At 41.7% G+C, this 12006-nt stretch overlaps 1 long non-coding RNA gene across 1 annotated transcript; it reads right to left on the reverse strand.

The window, feature by feature from the left end:
- Window positions 1–5713: 5713 nt before the first annotated feature.
- On the reverse strand, window positions 5714–9183 carry LOC116273161. The gene is made up of 3 exons (XR_004181624.1): window positions 8667–9183; window positions 7759–7839; window positions 5714–6484 (listed from the first exon to the last, which is right to left on the reverse strand). It is a non-coding gene; the product is annotated as an uncharacterized LOC116273161 (long non-coding RNA).
- Between the last annotated feature and the right edge of the window lie 2823 nt (window positions 9184–12006).

The raw sequence follows: 12006 nt of genomic DNA on the forward strand, positions 1-12006 counted from the left end.
CCAGACAGAGGAGCAGCTATGGAAATGGAAGGCGAGAGGAACCCATGGCACCAAGTAGAGGAGGAATAGAAGGATGGCTGGGAGGCACGGAAGAGAAAGACAAGTAGAAAAGATGGCCGATATTCCATATCTAGATAGCGGCAATGTTTTTCTTCTCAAACTAAATTGCGAATTTTTTCAAATTATAAAAGATACTTATAATGTTCATTATAAGTAACTTGAAACAGAGGGCTGGGTGCGGTGGCTCACACCTGTAATCCCAACACTTTGGGAGGCTGAGGCGGGTGGATCACTTGAGGCCAGGAATTTGAAACCAGCCTGGCCAACATAAGGAAACCCCATTTCTACAAAAAATACAAAAATTAGCCTGGCATTGTGGCATGCACCTGTAATCCCGCTACTCGGGAGGCTGAGGCAGGAGAACCACTTGAAGCCAGGAGGCAGATGTTGCAGTGAACTGAGATCACGCCACTGCACTCCACCCTGGGCAACAGAGTGAGACTCCATGTCAAATAAGTAAATAAATAACTGGAAACAGAAGGACACAAAAAGGGGAAGGTAATTGCCTACATGCCCTATGCCAATAAAAATAACTGACTTGTTGGCATTTTATGTTTTCTTCTAGTATCTTTATAAGCATATATGTGTGTGCTTTTTAAAAAATTCGAATTGTATGCCATATACTACTTATATAATAGCATTTTCATCTTCGCGTCACTGCATATTCCTGGAAAATACTATTTTTTAATGGACACTCCAATTTTTGAGTCATATGGGCCTTAAGTCATATCACATAGCTAGCATTTTAGACCTCACTGGTTAAACATGGTCAAGCTACAAACTAAATTTAAAGCATTTTAAAACTGTAAATGTTATACATATGATTGTAGAAAGTTTGGGGGAAAAAAGGTATAAGGAAGAAGATAATCACCTATAATCCCACGACTCAGAGAAACTTCTTTTTACATTTTGGTGTATGCAAGAATAGATTTGAGACCACAGAGGTCATACTGTTCATGTATACTGATGACATTTCTGTATCTTGATGTTTTTCACTTAGTATTTGTATCATGAGCTAAATTTAATTTTAGTACTTTCTGTTGTACTTATTGTCAATAATCCTTTTTATGATGAGAGAATTTTTCACAGCTAGAGCCAATGTTTCGATGAACATTTTAACAAGAAAGACAAAAATGCCCCATTTAACAAATTTTGACATGAAGTTGCTTTCCAGTAGGAGTTCATAGAACTTCTCAAACCTTCCCCTAATAACCTTATGCCAAGCACAAACTGTCTTTGATATCTGTTTTACCTAAATATATGGCTTAAAAATTACCACAGAAATACATGTTTATTTTAAAAAGAACCAATACCAAAGATGAGAAAGTAAAACTTGAATCCCCCATCACATGCCCTGCATTTTCACTGCCCTTATTTGGTTTGTTGTTTATTCTTCCAGACTTTTCTGGCACAAACACATAGATACAGCTTTGGTAGTCATGCAAATAGGGCTACTTACTTTCTTTGTCTAACATATTCTGTTAACACTTATAGATCTACCTTTTTTGGTAATAGGTTCAGCATTATTCTGTCCTATGGAGTGTCCTAATTTATTAAACCAACTTCCTGTGTTTGGATACATAAGGTATATCCACTTTTTACTTTTAAAATACTGCTTCATTAACTCAATTAAAAATGGACAAAAGGACTTTCATACATTGCTGGTGGAAAGGTAAAGTGGGGTATCCATTTTCCAATGGTGCAGCTGTGGAAAACAGTTTGGTAGTTATTCAAAACATTAAATATACAGCTGTTATCATATGACCCCACAATCCTACTTCTAGATATATACCCAGGATAATTGAAAATGTATGTTCACTGGCCAGGTGTGGTGGCTCACGCCTGTAATCCCAGTACTTTGGAAGGCCCAGGCGGGTAGATCACCTGAGGTCAGGAGTTCAAGACCAGCCAGGGCAACATGGTGAAACCCCATCTCTACTATACAAAAATTAGCCAGGCGTGGTGGCAGGCACCTGTAATCCCAGCTACTTGGGAGGCTGAGACATGAGAATCGCTTGAACTCACGGGATGGAGGTTGCAGTGAGCCGAGATCACACCACTGCACTCCAGCCTGGGCAACGCGAGGAGACTCCGTCTCAAAAAAAAAAAAAAAAAAAAAAAAAAAAGGAAAAAAGAAAAAAAATGCACCTACAAATGTTCATGGCAGCATTATTAGCCCAAAGTGAAAGCAACTCAAGTGTCCACTAACTGACAAACGAATAAACAAAATGTCTATCCCTCCAGTAGACTGCTATTCAGCAACAAAAAAGAATGACATTCTGACACATGCTACAACATGGTCCAACCTTAAAAACGCTATCCTATGAAAGAAGCCAGACACAAAAAGCCACATGTTGTATGATTTCATTTATGTGAAGTGTACATGATCAGCAAATTCGTAGAGACAGGAAGCAGATGAGTAGTTGGGAGGTGGAGGGAAGAGAGAGTAAGGGGGAAGGAGGGAGTTGGGAGTGGCTGCTTAAGGGGTATGGGATTTCTTTTTTGGGGTGATGAAAATACTCTGGAGTTAGTGACAATGGTTGCAAATCCTTGTAAATAAACTAAGAAAACACTGAAATATATGTTTTAAAATGATGGGTTTTAAAACATGAAACAAAACATGTGGACATCATATCTCAATAAAGATTATTTTTAAAATGGACAAAAGGCTTGTGTAGTCACTTCACAAATGAGGATACTTATATGGTCAATAAACATATAAAAAAGTGCTCATTATCATTAGTCATCAAAGAAATACAAAGTAAAACTACGGTGTGATACAACTACTTACCCATCAGGAAACTTAAAAAGCCTGACAACACAAAAGTGTGGGCAAGGATGCAGAGACTGGAACTGCCTTTCTCTGCTGATGGGAGTGTAAGTTGGTATAACCACTGTAGAAAACTGGTTGGTAGGAGCTAATAAAGTGAAACGGATATATTCTATGACCAAGCAATTCTACTCCTGCATACATACGCCACGGAAAATAATGCTTATTTCCTTTAAAAACACACACACACACACACACACACACAAATGTCATAGCAGCTTTATTCATAGGCCTAAACTTGAAAGACCCAAATGTTCACCAGTTGTAGACTAAATTGTGAAATGAGCATAGAGTAAAAAAGAACAAATTGATACACACAACAATGTGGATGTATCTCAGACTTAAAACTACAAAATGTTCTGTGTCAAAAACCTTTTTCTAACCCCATAAGCTGTACTCAGAGGCTTATGTTGTCATGTGTCACCTGGATCAAATTTTAAAACCAACTTAGTGATTTTAAGTATGCTTAATCTTTTTCCTGATGCCACTATTAATGTAAAAAACACTTTACTGTTTCAAAATAAATTCATGTGTATTGTAGAAAAATTAGATTTTACAGATTAACAGCAACAAAACCCCTCACCCATGCTCCCACCACAAAGACCTGCTAACACTGTGGCCTGTACTCATCTGGATGCTTTTCCGAGCACTTCAAAAGCTGGAGTATTTTAACTAAATGTCAGCATGCACGTACCTTCCAGAGTCAGCACTGGGAGCCACAGAGCAGACGGTGAGAGGTGAGGACTGGTGCAGCTTGAGGTGTGAAGCACCTCTCCCACCGGTTAATCTCCTTATCTTCTCAGAGTGCTTCTCAGCTTGCTTTCTTCCTCCACTGCACTTCCATGCTCCCTGCTGGGCACGCGCTGCCATCTGCATCCCTCACTCACCCCTGGAACCTTCTGCCCAGCCTCACTGTGGAGGGAGACCTTGGCAGGTTTGACCTCTGTGTCTGCGCCCACTCACTGAGCAGGCCTCACATTCACCTGGGCCGCATGTTCTTAACATTTCTCTATTTTGGTCTCCTTGCCACTGTCAGCTTTGTAGAACTGATCAAGACTGTGGGGTGAGTGCCTGCCTCTCCCCATGTTTCCACACATAAACTCCTCAGCCTCCACAGGTCTCCCTGTCCCCAAACATGACCTACTTTGTCCCATGGTTGACTCCCTGCCACACACACACAGTCCTCCGACAGGACTTGGCTCCGTCAGTTCTCTCCCACCTCATCAGCAGTAGGATGAGGGCAGGGATGCAGAGGATGTGGTACCTGCCCTCTGGGGCTCACAGGCCTACAGAGGAAGTGGGCAGCATTTCTGGCTTCCAGCCCAGGGTAAGTGCTGTAAAACAGGCATAAATCCTGAGTTATGGAAGCCGAAAATCAACCGTGATGGCTCCTCATGGTGTGGGGAAGGTCTAGAAAGGGCATAGAGGTCACAGCTCAGGATCAGAAATCCAGCCAATCCTCTGCCAAGTAGCCCCTCATTCTGACACAGTGTGGAAGCACCCTGGAGACACAGCCTGAGCCAGCACTGTGACATGTTTACTTCCTTTCTACACATTTTAATATACTTTAAATGAGATATTATGGATCTGTAAAGATTCTAGCGTCTTTCAGTGTGACCCTAAAGAAAGGCATAAAACTTGTGCACTTAAGAGACATGTCATCTCCTTGCAATGAAAGAATCTGAGCCAATTCATTTGGTAATTAATTTTATTGATTAAAGTATTACAAAGTTCTACTTTTCATTTTTTCATGTACAATATATTGAAATGAACTAAACTCAATCACTTATAATATGAAAAGATATTATTACATATTAGCAGGGTGATATCGCTTCATAATCCTGTATTATTGCTAGTCTGTATTATAGAATCACAGCTATCACCTGTGACTGTTAGACGCAGAAGGTGCAGTTGGGATTCTTGGGTTGGTAACACAACAGCACTGGATCCACAGGCCAGAGACTAGGAGTGCTTATCAAATGAGGTTTTAGGCTCTGAAAGGAAGGAATGAGAAGGTGTGCCGGGACAAGAAATAGCCAGTTCCCATAAAACTTGGGAAACATAGATTTCTCAAAAGGAGGGTCCGACATAATTTTTTAGTTACTTTTGGAGAAAATTTAAAAATAAATACATTGAAATGCTGATTAGAGAGAGAAAATAATTTAGGTTGCCTTTTTAAACTGATTTTTTTTTAAAGTTATTGTATGAAAGGTATTAAAAAATAAAAAAAATTATGGTGAATATGTTGGTAGGTAAGATGTGAAGTTCTTTCAGAGAAGATAAATGGCACGGCAATTACGCTTTAATAATATATTAGTTTAAAATAGATATACACATAAAAATACTTCATATGATTCATCTCAGATTGAACACTCTCTTAAAAATTAAAAGGGTCAGCTGGGTGAGATGGCTCATGCCTGTAATCCCAGCACTTTGGGAGGCTGAGGGGGGCGGATCACAAGGTCAAAAGATCGAGACCATCCTGGCCAACACGGTGAAACCCGTCTCTACTAAAAATACAAAAATTAGATGGGCGTGGTGGCGTGTACCTGTAGTCCCAGCTACTCAGGAGGCTGAGGCAGGAGAATCACTTGAACCTGGGAGGCGGAGGTTGCAGTAAGCCGAGATCACACCACTGCACTCCAGCCTGGCAATAGAGCTAGACTCCGGAGTCTCAAAAAAAAAAAAAAAAAAAAAAAAATTTAGAAGGGTCTAAAATAAACTCTTTTTTTTGAGACAGAGTCTGGCTCTGTCGCCCAGGCTAGAGTGCAGTGGTGCGATCTCGGCTCACTGCAATCTCTGCCTCCCGGGTTCACGCTGTTCTCCCAACTCAGCTTCCCGAGTACCTGGGACTACAGGCGCCCGCCATCATGCCTGGCTAACTTTTCTAAAATAAACATTTCTCAATGCAGGGCATTTTCATTAAAACGAATTCATGAAAACCTTCCGTCCCCAGCAGGCATGGGGCAAGAGAGCTCTTGGCAGGCCATGGTGGCCAGATGGGATTATTTCCTGGAAGACTGAGCCCGGGAATCCACTTGCAGCTTTGTAAATGTACTCAGGCTTCACATGAACCTTAGAAAACTTGGAAGCCACTGTGTCCCCAGATCTCACTCCCTCCTGGTAGAGCCCTGCCACAGACAGAACAGATCAAGAGGCACGTGGAAGAAAATATAAGCCCTCCAGGAATTTCAGTCAAAACCAGCTGAGATTCGAGAGTGAGACATGGCTTTTCCAACTACAGCTGGTGTGTGTGAATTCTTACAAAATTGCAGCAGCAGCACTGTCACTGTGGGTGAGAGATGATGTGGTCCATTTGAGAAAAGTCTATTTTCTTCCTTAAATCACATTCCAATTTCCATTGCCAATTAATAAACCACATCCATTATATTGAACCTTCACTTAGCTTTTGAGGAAAAAGTGCATTGACTTTTTCTCCTGCTATAACCTATTCAGAAAGCCTAGCTTGAAACTGCTGGGGATCTGAATCATTTCCAGAGCATGTGGAGAGGGGGTAAAAGGAAATGTGACTTGAAAGAGATATTTGGTATCCAACATCAGCTGTGATGAATCCTCACGGCTATTTAGGAGAGCCTGGAATCAGAATCAGAGGAAAAATGAGTAAGGAAACTAACATGTTCTGCTTTACTGCTACCTGAAAGTCAAGGCAAAACACAACTATCTCTAGTGGAGAACTCCTTGCACCATCACGTGAAATGACATATATGAGAGCTTTTTAACAACAGCACAATTCCAAAGTCTATCCAGGGCTTCCAGATCAGCTCTCATGAACAATTAACTTGCCTGTTTCACTTCAGAAGTTAATTTCCCATGGGATGAGCTGACCATAAATCTGTTTTATATTCTAATCTATTCTAATCAGCATAATTCTAAGGTCAAACATGAGTAGATTTCAAGTATTACATTTTTATTGAACCCAACTTTCTTCTTCATTCATGGGTTTGCAACCTTTTTGCTCTCAGGACTGCTTTATACTAAAACATTACCAAGGCCCCAAAAGCTTTTGTGTATATGGGTATGACTATCAGTATTTGCCATATTAGTAATTAAAATGATTTATTAATTCATTAAAATAAGCTCAATACATGTTAAACATAAGTTTCCAAAACAAAGAAAATTTAGTGAGAAGTGGTATTTTCTATTTTTGCAAATCCCTTTAATGTCTGACTTAATATATCATCTATAATCATATATTATATATGCCATATTTTAATATATATGTCATATTATCATATATATAACATATCATATATATCTGTTTCTGCATTCAATCTGTTGTGATACGTTATTTTGGTTGAAATACATGAAGAAAATCCACAGGTATCTATTTAGAAAATCCACAGATACCTATTTAGAAAATCCACAGGTATGTATTCAGAAAAAGGAAGAGTTTGCAGACCCTCTTCAAAGTGTCTCAAGGACTCCCAGGGATCCTTGAGCCAAACTTGGAGAACTGCTGCCCTAGCGTTCCTTAGGGGAGAAACTTTAGGGATTATATAAGAAAAAATGGTTATACAAATGATTATAAAAGAAAAATCATCTCGGTTTCCATTCAGCCTCTGCCTACTTGCATGGTATTCAAAGATCAGTAAGAAATAAGATATATTGACAGAACACAGCATGGGAATCATGGTTTTGGTGTTTTCATTCCCTTCCCACCTGGACTAAGGTGGATTCTGAAAATTTCACAGGAAAATTTCCTGCTTATCTTTGAGCTAGGTGCCTTCCATTTGTATATGTGGGTAAATGTACTTTAATCCTGGATTTCTGTAATGTTAATTAAATATCAACATCTTATACCATAGTTAGGAGATAAAAATTAAAAGGCACATCCTTAAGAATCTCACCTGTACTTTGCGAACAAAGGATGGAGTCACTCTCTTCTCAAAGTCATCTATAGGCGTGTATGAATTAAGGATCTTTATGATCTGCAAACAGTACATAACATGGTGTTAGACCATGCAAAATAATAACTCTGTTCATAAAATAATGGTTCTGGTTATTGGGAACCATTGGGAAGCACAGGTGGTTCTTTTGGCCTATAATTTGGCTCAGGAACTGTATGTTACCTATTTCCAAGAAAAGAAAACAAAGGGAGAAAAGTGCCATAGGGAGCAAAGGCAAATCAGATAATCAGACATCAGTAAGAGGAGCCCCTTCCAGCCTCCCCACCTCCCACATGCCCACCCCTCCACATACACATTTGTGAGTTTAATGGGCAGGGAATGCATTGCAGAGATTTGTGTGTGTGTGTGTGATTATTATTATTATTATTATTTTTGACATAGGGTCTCCCTTTATTGACCAGGCTGGGGTGCAGTGGCATGATCTTGGCTCACTGCAGCCTCGAATCCCTGGACTCACATGATCCTCCCGCCTCAGCCTCCCAAGTACCTGGGACCAAAGGTGTGTGCCATCACCCCCAGCTTTTTTTTTTTTTTTGGTAGAGCGTCTTGCTATGTTGCCCAGACTGGTCTCAAACTCCTGGGCTCAAGCAATCCTCCCACCTTGGCCTCTCAAAGTGCTGGATTACAGCTGTGAGTCACCTCGCCCAGCCCATTTCTATGTGTTTAAGACCTAGTGTTAGTATTTAATAAATATTTATAGATAAAAGGGTGGGCCATGGGTGATAGGTATGATCCCAAGAGAACACACAGAACCAGGGGGCCCACAGCGGGCTAAGCCAAGAAAGGCAATGCCCACTGCACTGATGTGTCAGGGAAGAGCCAGGGAGACACCAGGCAAGTCCGGTCACCTGTACAGCAGACAGTGAGGTGCAGCGTTCGTAGATCTCCTTAGCATCACTGTCTGTGGTCTTCTTGACCTGAAGCAACCAGGCTGCCTGAGAGAGGGGCTCCAACGTTTCCTTTGCTAAGCTGTTCTGCAAATTCTTATCTTTAAGCCATTCTTCTAAGTAGCTGATATTGCACCTGGAGGGAAAGGCAGAAGAACAGAGAACACTTTAGGGAAGGGTGCTAGAGCCCCGTGTGTGTCCCAAGAGGGTACCAGAGTTCGCTGAGATCCTTAAGACCACAGCTCAGCAGTTTCTCATCTGCAAAATGAGGGAGCTGGACTGATGGTGAGCTCTCCTGATCCAGAGTTCTAAGACTCACGGTGGTCTAGGCTGAGGGGCCAGAACAGCTATAGACTTTGGGGACAATCTGAGCAAAGAACAGTGATTGCAATCACTTACGAAATACAATTTTGAAAATTGATTAAAGTAAAGAAACAGTGATATCTGAAGAGAAGACTTCCATAAGTATAAAAAACTGTTTTCTTTTTCCTGAATTGGTAGAAATCTTTCAATTAGCGAAGGCTTTCTTTCAGTCGACTGTAGTTTTTATTCTTATTTCTGTCACTAACTGCCACATGGGTTTATGAGTTAAGAGGCATGGGTTTTAGTCCTACCAATCCACTGTGTGAGCCTGGGAAGTTAATCGACCTCTCCGGGCACAATGAGAGTGTTGAGAACCCTCAAACATTGCTAGTGGGAATGTAAAATGGTACAGCTGTTGTGGAAGACAGTTTGGTGGTTTCTCAAAATTGAATACAGAGTTACCATATGACACAGCAATTCTACTCCTAGATATATACTCAAGAGAAGTGAAAGCATGTCCAAACAAAGCCCTGTACACAAATGTTCACAGCAGCATTATTCGTAATAGCCCAAAAGTGAGAACAACCCAAAATATCCATCAACTGATGAATGAATGAACAAACTGTGGCATTATCCCTACAATGGGATATTATTCAGCAATAAAAAGGAATGAGGTGCTGATATTTGCTACACGGATGAACCTCCCAAACATTACGTAAGTGAAAGAAGCCATCCACAAAAGGTAACATTTTATGATTCAATTTATTTTTAAATGTCCAGAATAGGCAAAATCTGTAGAGAAAGAAAACATATTAATGGTTTCCTAGGCTGGGTGGAGTAGGGAGTTGGGGTGGGGGATGAGAGTGGCTGTTAATAGGTATAAGGTTTCATTCTGGAGGGATGAACATGTTCTAAAATTGCATTACGGTGATAGTTGCACAACTATGTAAATATATCAAAAAGACTGAACTATACACTTTACTTATTTATTTTTGAGATAGCGTCTCACTCTATCACCCAGGCGGGAGTGCAATGGCCCAATTTCAGCTCACTGCAACCTCCATCTCTCAGGTTCAAGCGATTCTCCTGTTTTAGCCTCCTGAGTAGCTGGGATTACAGGCACCTGCCACTACGCCTGGCTAATTTTTGTATTTTTAGTAGAGACAGGGTTTCACCATGTTGGCCAGGCTGGTCTTGAACTCCTTGCCTCAAGCGATCTGCCCACCTCAGCCTCCCAAAGCGCTGGGATTATAGGTGTGAGCAACTGTGCCCAGCCTGAACTACATACTTTAAACAGGTGAACTGTATGGTATATAAATTACATACCAATGAAACTGCTAAAATTGAGTGTTGAATAAAGTGATCTCTAAAGTCAGTTTCAGCTCTGGGCCGGGCATGGTGGCTCACGCCTACAATCTCAGCACTTTGGGAGACTAAGGCAGGCTGATCACTTGAGGTCAGAAGTTCGAGACCAGCCTGGCCAATATGGCAAAACCCTGTCTCCACTAAAAATACAAAAAATTAGCTGGGTGTGGTGGTGGATGCCTGTAATCCCAGCTACTCGGGAGGCTGAGGCAGGAGAATCACTTGAACCTGGGAGGCGGAGGTTGCAGTGAGTTGAGACTGTGCCACTGTACGTCAGCCTGGGCGACAGAGTGAGACTTTCTCAAAATAAATAAAGTCAGTCTCGGCTCTGACCTTAACGATTAGCAATGCCCCATGTGGGTCTTCTTTCTGGCTGTAACATTTGGACAGTGATGCTGAATTAATGTTATTCCATAGGATAGTGGGTGTGAGATAACATGTCTTGCATTGGTTCTCACTATCCCCCATTTTTGCATTGCTACTTTTGTCCCACTAGTTTGAGTTCTTATTACTTTTGTTTAGGTTTTTGTTGTTGTTGTTGTTGTTTGTTTGTTTGAGACAGAGTGTCAGTGTCGCTCTGTTGCTCAGGATGGAGAGTAGTGGTGCAATCTTGGCTCACTGCAAGCTCCGCCTCCTGGGTTCATGCCATTCTCCTGCCTCAGCCTCCCGAGTAGCTGGGACTACAGGCGCCCACCACCATGCCCAGCTAATTTTTTGTATTTTTAGTAGAGACGGGGTTTCACCGTGTTTAAGCCAGGACAGTCTCAATCTCCTGACCTCGTGATCTGCCTGCCTTGGCCTCCCAAAGTGCTGGGATTACAGGCATGAGCCACCACGCCTGGCCCTTTTAGTTTTTATTACAGGTTTCGTGGGGCTCCCATCTCAGCCCTTCTAATTCACCCTATTCAAATACTGCCACAGTCTATTCTAAAATCTGAATTTTGAGCACATTAATTCTCCCACTCAAAGATGTGTAGTGGGTTTCCACTTCCTGGTGAGATGGAGTAACCACACTCCATCTTGTCTGTCCCACTGAACGCAGCTACAAAGCCTGGATGGAATGCACTGGGCAGCTATTTGAGGACTTGGAAAAATAAATAGTAGCAGGTGTACTGGGGAAGATGACCAGAATTTGAAGTACTTCCAAGTCAAAAGTGAGATCATCACTTTTCCCCTCTGCTATTCACTGGCCTCTACTCGCCACAGTTTGAAACTCAGAGGTGGGCATCAATGCCAACAAAGACTTCCAGGGGGAGCTCTCTGGTTCTAGCTCAAGGAGCTGAAAAGGGGCCTCCTAATGCTCAATGCCCTACCTTTTCCCTCTCCTTTTTCTCTATACTTTCATGCTCAAGTTCCGATCCCATGTCGACAGCAGTGGTGGCAAAGGAGGCCAGGAGGAACCTAAAACTCAAAGAGAAGGGAAACTTCCTTTCCAATTGGAGGATCTGTGGTTCAAGGTTCTCTCTTTGCCCTCACCATTTGACCCCAGATGGGGACCTGCAGTAAGTACATGGCAGAGCAAGTCAAGGAAAGCTCCAGTTTTCTAGCTGAAGCACCAAAAAGGAGGCAGAAAGTAATAGGAATGCCACAGAAAGGGAGGAGCCTGGGAAAGTTGGGAAAAGCAATTTGTTAA

Source organism: Papio anubis, unplaced genomic scaffold, assembly GCF_008728515.1.
Source record: "Papio anubis isolate 15944 unplaced genomic scaffold, Panubis1.0 scaffold409, whole genome shotgun sequence".
In the NCBI taxonomy this organism is placed as follows: Eukaryota; Metazoa; Chordata; class Mammalia; order Primates; family Cercopithecidae; genus Papio; species Papio anubis.